Source organism: Leopardus geoffroyi, chromosome C2 (genome assembly GCF_018350155.1).
Source record: "Leopardus geoffroyi isolate Oge1 chromosome C2, O.geoffroyi_Oge1_pat1.0, whole genome shotgun sequence".
NCBI lineage: Eukaryota > Metazoa > Chordata > Mammalia > Carnivora > Felidae > Leopardus > Leopardus geoffroyi.
Genome location: NC_059333.1, coordinates 128,126,108 through 128,140,056, shown reverse-complemented (window position 1 = coordinate 128,140,056; position 13,949 = coordinate 128,126,108). Strand labels below are relative to the sequence as shown.

Sequence of the window (13,949 nt, the reverse complement as noted above, 5' to 3'; positions counted from 1 at the left end):
GGGGCAGAATAAGCCTCTCAACTGGATGCTGGGTGGCACCACGAGAGAGCCTTGACGGCCTCTGGCTTCAGGTGGTCTTTTGCCGCGTGCTAACATTGATTGCCTTTCTGGAAGGCTCGAGGAAGGCTCTGAAGCAGTGGCTTTGGTTTAGCCAGGAGAGGGACTTCTTCTGGACCCAAACCCTCTTTTCCTCGCCTTTCGGGTACTGTGAGGTATTGCTCCCCATTCTGTCTCCGGAGACGCGAAGTTCATCGGCTGCGGACGCACAGTGCAGCTCTGTGGGGATGTCCTTGTCTGATCCCCAGACGCCAGGCAGCACTTGGCCTCACTCTCCTCTGTGTCCCTGCCTACCCCATCTCCGGGCATTTACCTCTCTGAGAGCTGACTTGAACCCACCCAGCCTAGCTCAGCACTGTCAACTGGACAAGAAAGCCTGATGTAAAATGGCCAGCACTGAACTGGGCTTACGATAGACTTCTTGGGTTGAAAAACAGGATATTAATCTTACTTCATTAACTAATTAATCAATTAATAAATAAAACATCTTTGAGAACCTTCTGTGTGTCAGGCACTGATACCATAAAGGTGATGAGGCCATCATCCCTGCCCTTGAGAGTATATATCTAGTTCAATGAGGTGACACTCACTTAAATAAAGGCTTTTAAACTAAGGGGGAGAATTCATGTGAGGTGTAGACAGTCCATTCAAATGAGAGGCACAGGGATGGATTAAGTAATCCCTGGAGTCCTGTCCGAACCAAGTAGTTTCATTATAAAGCAGGACCTGCAAATTGGCTTTTCCTTTCAGTGTTCTGCATTGCCCTTTCAAACAAATAATTAACCATGCAGCAATCATCCAGCATATTCTAGAACTCAATTCCTAGTACTACTCTCCAGAGTACTTGAACTGTGCCCTGGGGTTGGCATTGTTACAAGAAATTCTTGATGAGAATAATGCCTGATATTGTACAATTGTGTGCGGTTGGCCTTCCTTGCGCGGTTCTGTGTATGCACATCAATTACACGCATTTGGTATAATTTGTCTTTTTAAAATCACACCTTCTATTTCACCCCAAGAAGATAAATGGATTCTGCCTCGGTCCCAATTCCATTGATTTTTTTGTGATCCTATGGTGAAGCTATTATCAACACTAATCTCAAACCCTGCTAGGAGCCAGGAAGTCCTTAGAATACAGAACGCCAATTTCTGTGACTTCCAACTTATTTTTCTTTTCACTGGCTTTTGTTCTGACTCCCCTCTCCTCATCTCATTTTCAAAAATATGATTTGATTATCATCCTGTGAGGTCTGTTCCACTGGCTCTGAGCAGAAACCTTTTCGGCACATCCATCCTGGAGGAGGTTGCCGGGGGTCTCTATTGATGGAGCATGACCCTCCCCGGGGCAGGGTGTCCCTGCAACTTTGAAGCCCCACTCGATGGCCTCCCTTTCCAGTGGGGTGAGCCCACACCCTTCACCTTGCCTCTCTCAAAATGGCTTTTCTAGGGAGAGGTGGAAGAAAAGAAGAAACATGGGGGTTAGAATTGAGAGACTACAAGGCACCGGGGAGGCTTTTGACAGTGAGCTCAGTGTTTGAAGATGGGGAAGCGGTGATGTTTCTAGGACTTGAAGCGATTAATGCCAGACGGTCATTTGCTTCCATTTTCCAGGGCTGTTCCGCAGCCTCCTGGCTGTCACACACCCCACCTTCTGCTGGACCTGTGACCAAATTTAAAATCTTAAGAGATCACATGCCAATTAAAAAGCATATTGATTAATTTTCAGAAGGCAAAACATTCAGTTCATTAAAATATTTCCAATAGTACAGAGGGCATACAGTGAAGAATGTCTTTCCTCACTGCTGACCCTGGGCCCAGTGGCCTCCTGAGCACTGCTCTTACAGGTTCCTGTGGAGCCTTCCAGAGACAGTCTGTAAATCGGGCATGCACTCAGTTCCTCCTGCTACTGCCATTGTCCATGCTGTTCTTTCCCTCCTCTCCTCTCCCTTTCCTCCCTCCCTCTCCTTCCTCCTCTTCTTCTTCCTCTTCCTCTTTTTTTTTTTTTTAATGTAATATCCTTTAGATGATTCCATACCAGAATTCATAAGCTTGCCTCATTCTAAAGGGTTGGATGGTATTCTAATGTGTGGATATACAATAACTTATTTTACTAATCCCTTATTAATAGCTATTTAGTTTGTTTCCAATCTTTTTGCCATTAAAAAGAATACTCCCCAAAAGACTTGAAAGCAGGGACTCAAACAGGGACTCAACATTTTGTACAAAAATGTTTACAGCATCATTATTCACAGTAGCTAAAATAGGGGGAGACGACCCAGATGTCCATCAGATGAATGGGGAAACAAAATGTGGTATGGCTATGCAATGGAGTACTATTCACCCATAAAAAAGAATGAAATATTGATAGATGCAACATAGATGGATCTTGAAAATAGTATGCTAAGCAAAAGAAGACAGACACAGAAGAACAAATACTTATGATTTCACTTATGTAAGGTACCTAGAATAGCTAGATGTGCAGGGACAAAAAAGAAGAGAGGTTATGAGGGAAGGAGGAAAAGGGAATGGAGAGTTCTTGTTTAATGGACACAGAGTTTTATGTTAGCGATGATGAAAATGCTTTGGGTATATTTAGTGGTGGTGGTGGTTGTGAAACTATTTAATGCTGCTAAATTATATGCTTGCAAGTAGTTAAATTGATAATTAGCATATAACATATGCTTTGCCACAATACAAAGAAATGATGATAGAGAGGAATATGCTGCTAAAGCCTAAAAATAAAAACAAAAACACCAAAAAAAAAAAAAAAGAAAAAAAGAAAAAGAAAAAAAAACCCAGGATGGTGCTATAGTGAACATCTTTGTACAATAGAGAGCTCTGTAGGAATGCAAGTGTATCTGCCTGATACGTTTCCAGAAATGGGGTTATAGAATGAGACAGTGTGTGCATTTAAAATTTTGATATATGATGCCAAAGTTTCTTTTAAAACATTGTGCTGGGTAATGCTCTGACCATGAGATACAAAGTTGGTTTGATGCCAACCACAGTGTGATATCAAGTGTTTTCATCTTTGCTACCCTGACAGCTGAAACAGGGTCCCCCTGGTAGATTTAATCTGCATTTCTCTTTGGGGCTTATGCTCTGTGTGTGGGAGACTCTGGAGATCAGGAGTCATCTTGGTCCCAGGTCACGACAGAAACAGGTCAGGAGCAGCCTGGAGGCACAAGGGAGGGCTGATTGGCTGGGCTGACTCAATTTACTCCTTCCTCAACCTCCCTCCTCCCTCTGCTTGTTGCATCAACCTTATCCTGTGATTCATGGGGCCATGGAATGGCATGTGGAAGAGAGCCTGAGGCGTCCAGTTGCCTAACAAAAGTAGGAGTCCTTGATCTGTTCCCTTCCCAGCCTTGAAAGCCTCTGTCCACAGCTAGGGACGGTAGGCTTACTCCTTCTTGATCCTTATGGAGGCTATGCTCCCATCACATGTGCCTCCTGGTTTCCAACCCACACTCTTAGACCTTCCAAAAAAACCAGAACAAGGGTATTCCTTCTTTTAGCATCTCTTGGGCCAGTGACTTGCAGAGATAAAGCCAGAAATGTGAGGGTGGTGAGGGCATCCATGAAAAATGAATTCTCTGCAAACTCTAGTCACTCATGTTCTTAGTATCTTATGGCTTCCACAACAGCACAGAATTCTTTGGAAGGAACCTCTTCAATTGAGAGGACAGGGGCTGGCCCTTTCTGGGATGCAGCTCTGTCCTGGATCAGGGCAGGAAGCACAGAGTCAGCTGGCATGCCTCGGTCTTCTTCACAGAGTGTGCTGAGGAGCCAAGGCTCCTTGATTTATGTACATTCGTCCTGTCTGAAAAGCACCTTCTCTTGGCTTCAGTCCAGAATTCCAAACCCCCGTGATCAATCTGAGCGAATCTTAGCTCACTCGCTGGCACTCGGTCATTTCTTCCAGCTTTCTGTCACTTCCTGATTTGATATACATTCTGTTAAATATTTTTCCTCCACGTTATGGATTAAAATGTTGATTAGGTCAGGACCAAGGGCAATGTCAGGTGGTGACATCCCATTCCTCAAGGCTGACAGGATACAGTTACTTAACAGAATTATTACTAATGGGATGGCTGAGGTCTCGGCCAACTATCGTGTCCATGGTGAGATCACGAGGGGCTCAGACTCTGCTGAAATCAGGATGCCCAGGACTGTGGGAAGAGCTGGGGGACAAGTGGGAAGGACAAAACTTAGTGCCTGAGTTCTGACCGCCATGGAAGAAGTAGACTGTGCAGTGAAAGTGGAGGGGGTGGGTCGGGACAAAGTACTGGCTCGGTGTGTGGAACTGAAAGAGGAGAGGAGGGTAGTTGCCTTCAGACCTGTAAGTACAATTGGAGAATACAAATAATGAACGTACACATAGAGCTTCCCATGTGCCAGACATGGTCCTATGCACACTTACATATATGAACTCATTTAATCCTCATGGATCCTGTGAGCAGAGGTAATTATTATCCCCATTTTACAGATAAGGACACTGAGGCACGGAGGATGGTTAAGGAACTTGTACTTGAGTCATACCTCTGGGGTTTAAACCCAAGCAGGCTGGCCCCAGTGCATGTGCTCCTAACTGCTACACTTCTGTGGGCTTGGCAGGTGCAGCTTCCATCATATTATTGACTGAATTTCAATGAGTGCACTGGCATGTTCAGCTTCCAGAAAGAGGACTTGGAAATTCCAGATGTCTGCGGGGGTAATCTCTCCAGGACCAGCAGTGCCTGTGGAATCTTCTCTTAGTAGACCGGGAGAGTGAAAGTGACCGCTAGGAGTTGTTGGATTATCTCCCTCCAGAGGTCATCCCCTCTGATGAGAACGCATGGCAGTTATTTCCCTTTTTTTTTTTTTTAATTTTTTTTTTCAACGTTTATTTATTTTTGGGACAGAGAGAGACAGAGCATGAACGGGGGAGGGGCAGAGAGAGAGGGAGACACAGAATCAGAAACAGGCTCCAGGCTCTGAGCCATCAGCCCAGAGCCCGACGCGGGGCTCGAACTCACGGACCGCGAGATCGTGACCTGGCTGAAGTCGTACGCTTAACCGACTGCGCCACCCAGGCGCCCCATGGCATGGCAGTTATTTCCTAATAAGGGGAAAAGGCACAGGGCCAGCAAGAGAAGGTCCGGCTCAAGGGAGGGCTTTGCCATCACCTGACACCTTGGTCTTCGGTCGCTTCAGCTATGGAAAGATGAGGCTGATCTAGAAGACAACTTGAGTGTAGTTACTGTCTTAAGCAACAGTTTAGTGTGTCTTGAGAGGGGGAACGTAAGTCACGTATCTGGGTGTCTGTGAGATAAGTACGTTCAGTGCTGGCAGACCCTTTACTGGACTGGTGTTGTCAACAGCCTGATGGACTTGCCTATCCATCACACTCCGCTGCAGAGTCACAGAGCCCTGTGCTGCCTCTGGAGATCGGAGCAGCATAATCCCATATCTTTCATTAGATCCAGCAGCAGCAGCAGATGTGAGAGCAGGGGTTCTCAGCCCAGCAGCAACGAGACTGAAGTCCACAGATACCGTGGACCATCTACAGAGTCTGATTCACTCCTCACACTTCAGGGGGCAGAGATCAGGACCACTTGGACAACTGTTTCCAGGTGTGATTCTGAGAATCATCAGAGTTCGAAAACCAGTGGTTTGGGGGTGTGGCTCTGAGTCATTTCTTAGAACTTAAAGTGTTTTACTGTGCAGCTAAGGGAGTACAACGGGCAGGCTCTCCTATATCTAGGTGTTAGGGGTGCAGAGGGTAGCAGAGGAGAGAGAAGCTAAGGCCAGCCTTGGTAAGCTCACTTGGGCTGGGCAAGTTTAGGATGGGCTGCCCCTGAGGCTTCAGGCACTTGCCCAGGGCACCAGAGCCCCAGAGATGGCCAGAGGTTTTGCAAACTGCCAGAGAAACTTCTCAGTGCAAACCATTGCAAGATTTTCCTAACATCCTGATACTGGAAAATCTAGGTCTGTCGGGCCTAGAGTAGTTCAGTTTTTAGCCAGCTTATCTCCCAATTTGACTTCTTTTAATCTCATTTTAATTATTTTTTCAAGATTGATACAATTTAAGTACTAACTAGAACATCATTGAAATCGGTTATTTTAAACAAAGCCCTTTCTGATTATGCTTTTTAAGAAGGTTTTTTTGTGAAGTGAATTCAAGCCCATTATTTGTTTTTTTTTTTTCAATTAAGTAATATACAAAAGTACCCAAAAAAGGAAAATGAAAAAGAAAAAAGGAAAAATTACTTCCCATTTCCACCACGGAGAAGAAATTAACATTTGGTGTACATCATCACCACACTCTTTCTCTGATAGAATGATAGCTAATTAGGTAAATTGAAACACTTTTACAAAAATAGAATGTTACTGTACACATTTTTAAATTAAAAGCAATATGTTTAATTTGATTTGAATTTAATAGACAAAAAAATTCAAATGGAAGTTCAAAAAGTGCTGAAGTTCAGAAATATTTTTTCTTCATTACAGGTTTTCAGTTTCTGAAACAATTTCTGTAAAGTTATTTATTTATTGGGAGGCAGGGGGAGATGCAATTTTTTTTTTCCCCTGATTCTGAAATTTCCCAATGTCCGCCCAGATCCTGCCACTCCCTGCATCCCAAACCCTGGATGTCTTAAGGCACTATTTTTATATGGAGGAGGTGTGAAGCATCTGTGTTCTGTTCCCTGCCCTGGGGGCTCTGCCTGGCCCTCCACTCCCTTCAGTGCCTTCCCCTTCTTTCACTGGGTTTCTTTATTCCAGCCTAATGAGTCCCAGGCCTTAAAGTGCGTATGAATCGCTTGAGGGTTTGGGTAGATGGCAGATGCCTGTGCAGTAGGTCTGAGGTAGGGCCTGAGGGTCTTGATTTCTAACAAGGTCCCTTATGATGTCCATGTTGCTGCCCTTAAGAACCACGCTTTGGTAGACAAATTCTAAAATTTTTTTGTTTATTTCGGCGTTAACCAGATTCCATCCTCCCCCACCACCTCCACCCACCTGGCCCTGCTACCTCATTGGTGCTGTGTTCCCTGAACTGTGGCATTCTTTTTTTCTTTTTTATTAATTTTTTTAAAAATGTTATTTATTTTTGAGAGAGAGAGGGACAGAGAACAAGCAGGGAAGGAGCAGAGAGAGAGACACACAGAATCTGAAGTGGGCTCCAGGCTCCAAGCTGACAACACAGAGCCTGACACAGGGTTCGAACTCAGAAACTGCAAGATCGTGACCTGAGCCCAGTCTGACGCTTAACTGACTAAGCCACCCAGGCACCCCATGAACTGTGGCATTCTTGACAATGCCTGGATCTTCTTGCCTGTTTGTGTGCCGGGGGTGAGGAGCAACCTACCTGGGTTTAAAACACATAGTGACTTGGGGTGCCTGGGTGGCTTAGTGGGTTAAGCGGCTGACTTTGGCTCAGGTCATGATCTCTTGGTCAGTGAGTTCGAGCCCTGTGTCGGGCTCTGTGCTGACAGCTCAGAGCCTGGAGCCTGCTTCAGATTCTGTGTCTCCCTCTCTCTGACCCTCCCCTGTTCATGATCTGTCTCTCCCTGTCTCAAAAATAAATACAACGTTAAAAAAAAAAAATTAAATTTAAAACACATAGTGACCTAAAGTTGTTTTGTTTTTTTTTTTTTCCCCCTCAGGATTGATGACATTGCTTCAGTGTCTTCTGGCATTGAACATTGCTGTGGTCAGTTTGGGGCAAAGCCAGAGTGTTATTATTATTTTTTTTTTTATTTATTATGTTTTTTAGGTGATATGCCTTTCTCCACCTGGATGTCCAGAGGAGTCCTTCTTTAGGCTTGAAGTCTAGTGATTCACCAGGATATGTCTTGATTTGATCTTGGGATGTATTCTGGCTTTTTCAAAATGTATTTTCAAGCTTTTAATTCAGGAAACCTTTCTCCCATAGGCTTGTAAATTGTTGTTGCTCTCCTTTTGGTGTCTCTTCTGCAGAGCAACAATGATGCATATGTGGGTGGATGCACAGGGGTACATGTTTTTGTCATAGGTGCTGTAGGCTGTGACCCACTGAAGCTGTTACCCTCCCTACTCCACACTCTCTTCTGGAAGTTTCTCCAGGCCAGGGTCTGTCTGCCCAGGAGCCCTGGAAATGGGGGCAGAGATAGAAGAAAACCCTATGGGCTGTACCACAGGTTCCCACAATTTCCTCTACGCCTTGAAACTCCCATATATTGGGCCTTTCTGCATGCTATATTGGCCTTTAGAGAAATCCGATCTTGCCCAACTTCTGAGGTTTGTCGGTTTTCAATATTCTTCCAAATTCCCCTGCATTTTCTATTATGTGGTTTATAGTGCTGGCTGTTTATTTATTTTAATAAAGGTTGATGTTTCATCTCTTCCTACAAGAAAAATCCCTTTTCTTTTTTTTGCATTTAGCTGGTGATCTATGGGAGGAGGTAGAAAGCCTCAGAAACAACTTTGCTTTCCTCTACCTTTCTTTCTTGGCTGAGTCCAGGATGTGGTTTAATTTGATCCACAATTAAATGGCCTATTTTCCCCTCTTTTCCCAGATCAACATGGCTAACGGGGGGTGCACATGACCAATAAGTGCCTGGCTCTCTGTCCCCACTGCCCTGGTTCCTGTAGCTGTACCAACTCAGTTCTGAGGCTCCCATGGGCCAACTCCGTTAGAGGGGAATCTCTTTCAGTCGAACCTTCTCAACTTGTGTCTCTAGGAAGGCTGTTTTATTGGCAAATGATGAATGAGAAAAGAGTCTGAAACTACCAAACCCATTGACCTGGCTCTTTGGGTGAAAGCCATCATTTCATGTACTATGATTTGCATATCTGTGCTTTATTGGAAAACAGGGAATGTTGGCTAGAAGTACTTCAAGGTGGGCCAAACCTCCCTTCTTCAGTTAATTTCAAGCCATGACATCATAATAGATGTGGCACCTGACCACTTCAGAGTGAAGGCCTTTCAGTCTCCAGAATTGCCCCACCTTTAACCCATTTAGTAGGATTGTGCCTAACAGGAGGGGTGTCCTCTGCACTTGGGAGAAAGGAAAGTTGAGAGCACAGAGGTGGGCGTCACTGACCCACCTTGTTTGTACCAAAAGCCATGAAACAGGTGACGATGACCCCATCATCTCAGGACTTTAGTAACAGGTATCAGGGGGTTGAGGACGGTGCAGAGTGTGGTCTCTCCCTGTGATGCCTGCCCAGTGATGCCTGCCTTCTCACGGGATAGCGGTGAAGTCGGGGCCTGCCTGTCGGGGAGGATGGGAGGTGAGCAGATTGCAAGCACTGGGAGGCAGCAGCCTGACTCATGTATCACCCCAGAGTGCTGCGGAGCCCAGATGTCAGAGGACACATGTGGGAGAGCTGGCTGCAGATGTAGACGGACGCTCTTAGTGTGGCAGCAGGGAGGGAACGGGTGTAGGTGCCAGCCACTGGCTGAGAGTCTGTGGCTAAACTCAGGAAAGCAAAGGAGTCTTGTCCAGACCCCTGCCTCCAGCCAAGATTGTGACTGCTGCTCCCCCCACTCGTAGGCCACGGACTGGAAACGACCCGGTTCTCTATCTATCGAAACGCCTCAATGCCTTCCCCAGACAGTGTCTCCAGCCTCCCTTGGTAACCAGAGGCTAAAGTTACAAATGCAGCTGTTTCCTCTTGGCTATGGCTTTAGCACATTGTAAACACTAGACTGTAAAACTGACTCAATTATACACCTCGCAAGAGAGCTTATTTCTGCTTGAATTCAGCTACTTTCACAAAGTCTGATGGAATAAGGTTGCTGTGGAAGTTGAAGACGGGATTCCATGTCGTAGTGGATGTACATCTGGTGTGTGCGGGTGGGTAGGGGCACTATCTGGAGTCTGAACACTCCTTCCTACTTGGAGATGGGGAGGGTTGTCTTCCTGTAGAGTGTGAGGAAGTCCAAAGGGCCCAGGTGTTCCTCCTTCCCACCTTTGGGGAGCTGGAGCATGGATACCCGGCCAGGTAGCCCAGCCACCTGGATGTTCCTGACTTAAGGCTTTGACTTTTTAGAGAGTGGCTGGAAGATTTGGGAGAACTAGGACTTTTGCCACAGCATTAAGTCCTAGCGAATGCATCTGCATTGTTAGGATGGTCGGCAGGGCAGAGGGGCTATTGGGACACGTAGCCTGGCCCGGACCCTCCCTGAGGTGTTGCCAGGGCTCTGGAGCCCAGCCTGCCTAGTCTCCTGCCCAGGCTTTCTGATGATTCTGAGCACTGTTCCATGTTCTTCCGGAAGGCTGCCTTCCTTTTCTGTCTCTTACGTTGAACTACAGTCAATTTCTGTTACTATAACCAGGCATCCTCACTGATACAAGAGTGATGCTGAGTTTTGAGTCAGCCTTCCTAGGGGAAGGCTGCTTCCAGCAGAAAGACCATACCTATCGAGTGGATCAAGAAATGCCCATTCATAATTCAGTAAGTAACCAAGTATATGCTGGTGGCAGGCACTGTGCGAAACACTAGGAATCGTGTGCCCTCACGGAGCTTAGGCCCTGGTGGAGGAGCCATGCCTGTCTGGCTTCCAGATCACCATTCCACACGGGTCCCATTTGGAAGGCTGCCTGCCTGGTAGGAGGATGTGCCATGTGTCCATGAAGCAGGTGCCCAGCAGGCCTTTGTGGGGAGTCAAGTAAGGTTCTGGCATTCAGTAGTGGCAACTTGTCTAGAGACTGGCTTTCACGTAGGCACAAATCACCCACTCCTTTATGTGTTATTATAGCTATTTCATCTAGTTTTTACTTTCTTGTTTTATTTTCCTATCTTCTTAATTAATAGACCTCAAGAGGGAGAGAATTGCTGGTCATGGCCACTCATAGATTTATCCTCTATCTTTAGGAATGAAGGGACACTAGGCTGCCAGGTGTGTATGTGTTTGGGGTGTTAGGAACCCCCACAGCAGCAACGCAGCCTCCCACACAGTACACAGGCTCCAATCCTGAGTCCTCCTTTGCAAGGCCATCCCATTTGGGCTTGGAGCCTGACTGCACCCTCCTGTGGGCTGGGCCACACTTCCCACCTTCCAATTTCTGTGCTTTTCTTGCTTACTTCTCCATCTCTAAAGGTACTGGGCCTCTCAGTGTCCATTAGCCAGAGCCTCAGACTCCCTGGCTAGTCAGCATAGGCCCCAGTGGCCTTTGGCATGCCCCAGAGCGCAGGCACGGGTCATCGTCCAATGAAAAGGTAGCAAACATAGCAAACATCCCTAAAGTGCTGATCCAGAGGTTCTTAACCTGGCTAACCTTGAGAACAACCTGGGGAGCTTTTAAACAAATACTGATGCTAGCCCCCATCCCTCCCCTGTCATTCTGACTGAATTGGCCCTTGTGGGGGTGTGGGCAGGGTATTTTTTTTAACCTTTCCAGGTGATAACCATGAGCTTTCAGGGTAAAGAAGCACTGTTTAAGGTCTTTTTTTTCTGAGATGACCCTTCAAGGAGGAACCAAGAAAAGGTTAGGGAAAGGAAGGGTCAGGTCAGAGGTAGAGCTTAAGGAAAAAGTGGTGGGCATGGCTGGTGGGGCCGAGTAAAGAATCTAGGAGTGTGGACTAGATTGTCAGGCTCTGCCCAAATATAGCCACAATCTTGGTACATCTCTACAGTGAGAGGCACATGATTGTTTCTTATTTTTTATTTTTAATGGATCTGCCCTTTGGCCATGACCCTGGAGAAAAAAGGAGGGGAGCAGACCCTTTTAGTCTCAATCCCATCACTCTATAGCCCATCCTTTCTCTGGTGGGGTGGGGGAAAATGGTCTAAGGAACAAAGTAACAAGCATCTGAGCTTAAGACAAGGCCTGGGAAGGAAGATGGAGAGAGAGTGCCTGGAACTGGGGCTACTTTCAGTGGGTAGTCCGGGAAGTCTCTGAGCTAAGGGCAGGAAAATTAAAAGCCATTCCAGGCTTCCCAAGTATCATGAATTGATGCTTGGGAAGGGCATTCCAGGCAAAGGACCCAGCAAGGACAAAGGCCCTGAGGTGGGAAGGTCTTGGCAAGGTTGAGATTGGGTCTGAGGAGTAGGTGTGGGTCAGGTGGTATGGGACTTGTAAGTTGTCCTCAACTTACTTTTCTGACGAGTAGAGATGACCTCACTCCTCTTCAGCATCATCATACCTCATCCTGAATAGGTAGAGGTGGAGATTTGGAAATTGAAGAGCCTTCACTTTGAAGTGGTCAGGTGCCCTATCTATTATGATGTCATGGCTTGAAACTATACTGAAGAAGGGAGGCTTGGCCCACCCTGAAGTACTTTCAGCCAACACTCTCTGTTTTCCAGTAAAGCACAGATGTGCAAATAGTTGCATGTGAAATGATGGGTACCTGTGGCTTTCACCCAAGGAGCTGGGTCAGTGGATTTGGTAGTTTCAAACATTTTTCTCATTCACCATCTGCCCATAAAACAGCCTTTGCAGAGACACAGCTTAGGCAGAAAGTGTATTCCCCCTCTGTGTGTGAAGGAAGCCACTGGAGAGTTTGGAGGAGGTGAATGGTGGACTGACTTAAGTGAAATAATAATACCACCCTGACCAGTGTGTGTGGAGAGCTGGTGGCAGTGGAATTCCGAAGGCAAGGTAGGGGTGCCTGGGTGGCTCGGTCGGCTGAACATCTGACTTCAGCTCAGGTCATGATCTCATGGTTCATGGATTTGAGCCCCGAGGTGGGCTTTGCACTGACAACGTGGGGCCTGCCTCAGATCCTCTGTCTGCCTCTCTCTCTCTGCCCCTCCCCTGCTCCCTCTCTGTTTCTCTGTCTCTCTCATTCTCAAAAATAAACAAACATGAAAAAATAAGAAGGGAAGGCAAGGGGCCTGAGGCTGAGAGGGGCAGTGTCCCTCCCATGGTCACCCAGCACTCGAGTGACAGAATTGAGCCCCGCCAGAGCCTGGAAACCAGGTGGGCAGGCCCAGATCCAGAATCCTGAAGGGCAGTGTCCTCCCTCTAAGGGCTCAGGCTCTTCCCGCTTGCCAGGAAATCAATAGTTTTACTGCCCCCCTCCCCGCACCCCGCCTTCTTTCAAGATCAGAATAGGAATTTCACTCCATGCATGGCTTCCATCCCATCCATTTGATGCCTTTCCTTTAAAAATATCTCTTAGGCTTATTTCTTAGGACCCTGGCCAGGAGTATTTTCTTCCTTGAGAGATTCCCAGGCAGTTCTCCCCTCAGGCCTGGGCTTTCACCAGCGAATGACTCCCTTCCCTTCTCTCTAAGCAGCGGATGAAGGCCTCGAGCTTGAGGGGGAGGAGGAGGCAGAATTGGCAGACTTCTTCCTCAGGCACGCTGGGAAAGATTGTTTAAATTTAGGCCTTACCCTCCCAGAATGAAAATAAGTTATTTTTATGTGAGTAAGTGTTAGTTATTGAATTAAATATAAGTACGGGGCACTTCTCCTAATTTATAGCTCCGGTCTGGGAGCTGAGGCGGTCTGCGTCATCCGGGCACCCTCCTCCACGGGCCACACTGGCTTCTCGGCTTCTCCCACCCTCTGTGCTCATCTGTCTTGGTTGTCTCTCCCAACTTTGTCAAACGTAACGTGAAAGAAAGGGAAATTAAAAGAAAACAAAAGAGAGATTTTCCAAGAGGGGAAATCAGATTTATCCTGAGGTAATTAAATGTGTAGGAAACTGAGAACAAAGGATTGCAAATAGTGTTGTGTGTGTGTGTGCGTGTGTGTGAGTGAGAGAGAAAATAAATCATTATTTCCCAGGCAGCCAGAGCCCTCTGATGAATCTTAAATTCAGGTGCCTTTGAGGTGGAATTGGCAGGGGAAGCCAAACGCGGGCTTTGTGTGGCTGCAGCTGAGTGCTCAGGTGTCCTGGCCAGCTGCACACACCGTTGTCAGCTTCCCGTGGCTCCCCACAGCCCCTCGGCATGTCCCGGGAGGGTGGGGGGG

General features: G+C 46.8%; 1 protein-coding gene and 1 long non-coding RNA gene across 3 annotated transcripts in view; one reads left to right on the top strand and one right to left on the bottom strand.

The window, feature by feature from the left end:
- The window catches only part of EPHB1 (EPH receptor B1), a 432,420-nt gene that overhangs the window by 208,645 nt on the left and 209,826 nt on the right, over positions 1–13,949 (top strand). The window lies entirely within an intron of this gene.
- Positions 2,858–12,236, bottom strand: LOC123611531. Its single transcript, XR_006718712.1, has 3 exons — positions 12,124–12,236; positions 9,127–9,293; positions 2,858–3,232 (listed from the first exon to the last, which is right to left on the bottom strand). It is a non-coding gene; the product is annotated as an uncharacterized LOC123611531 (long non-coding RNA).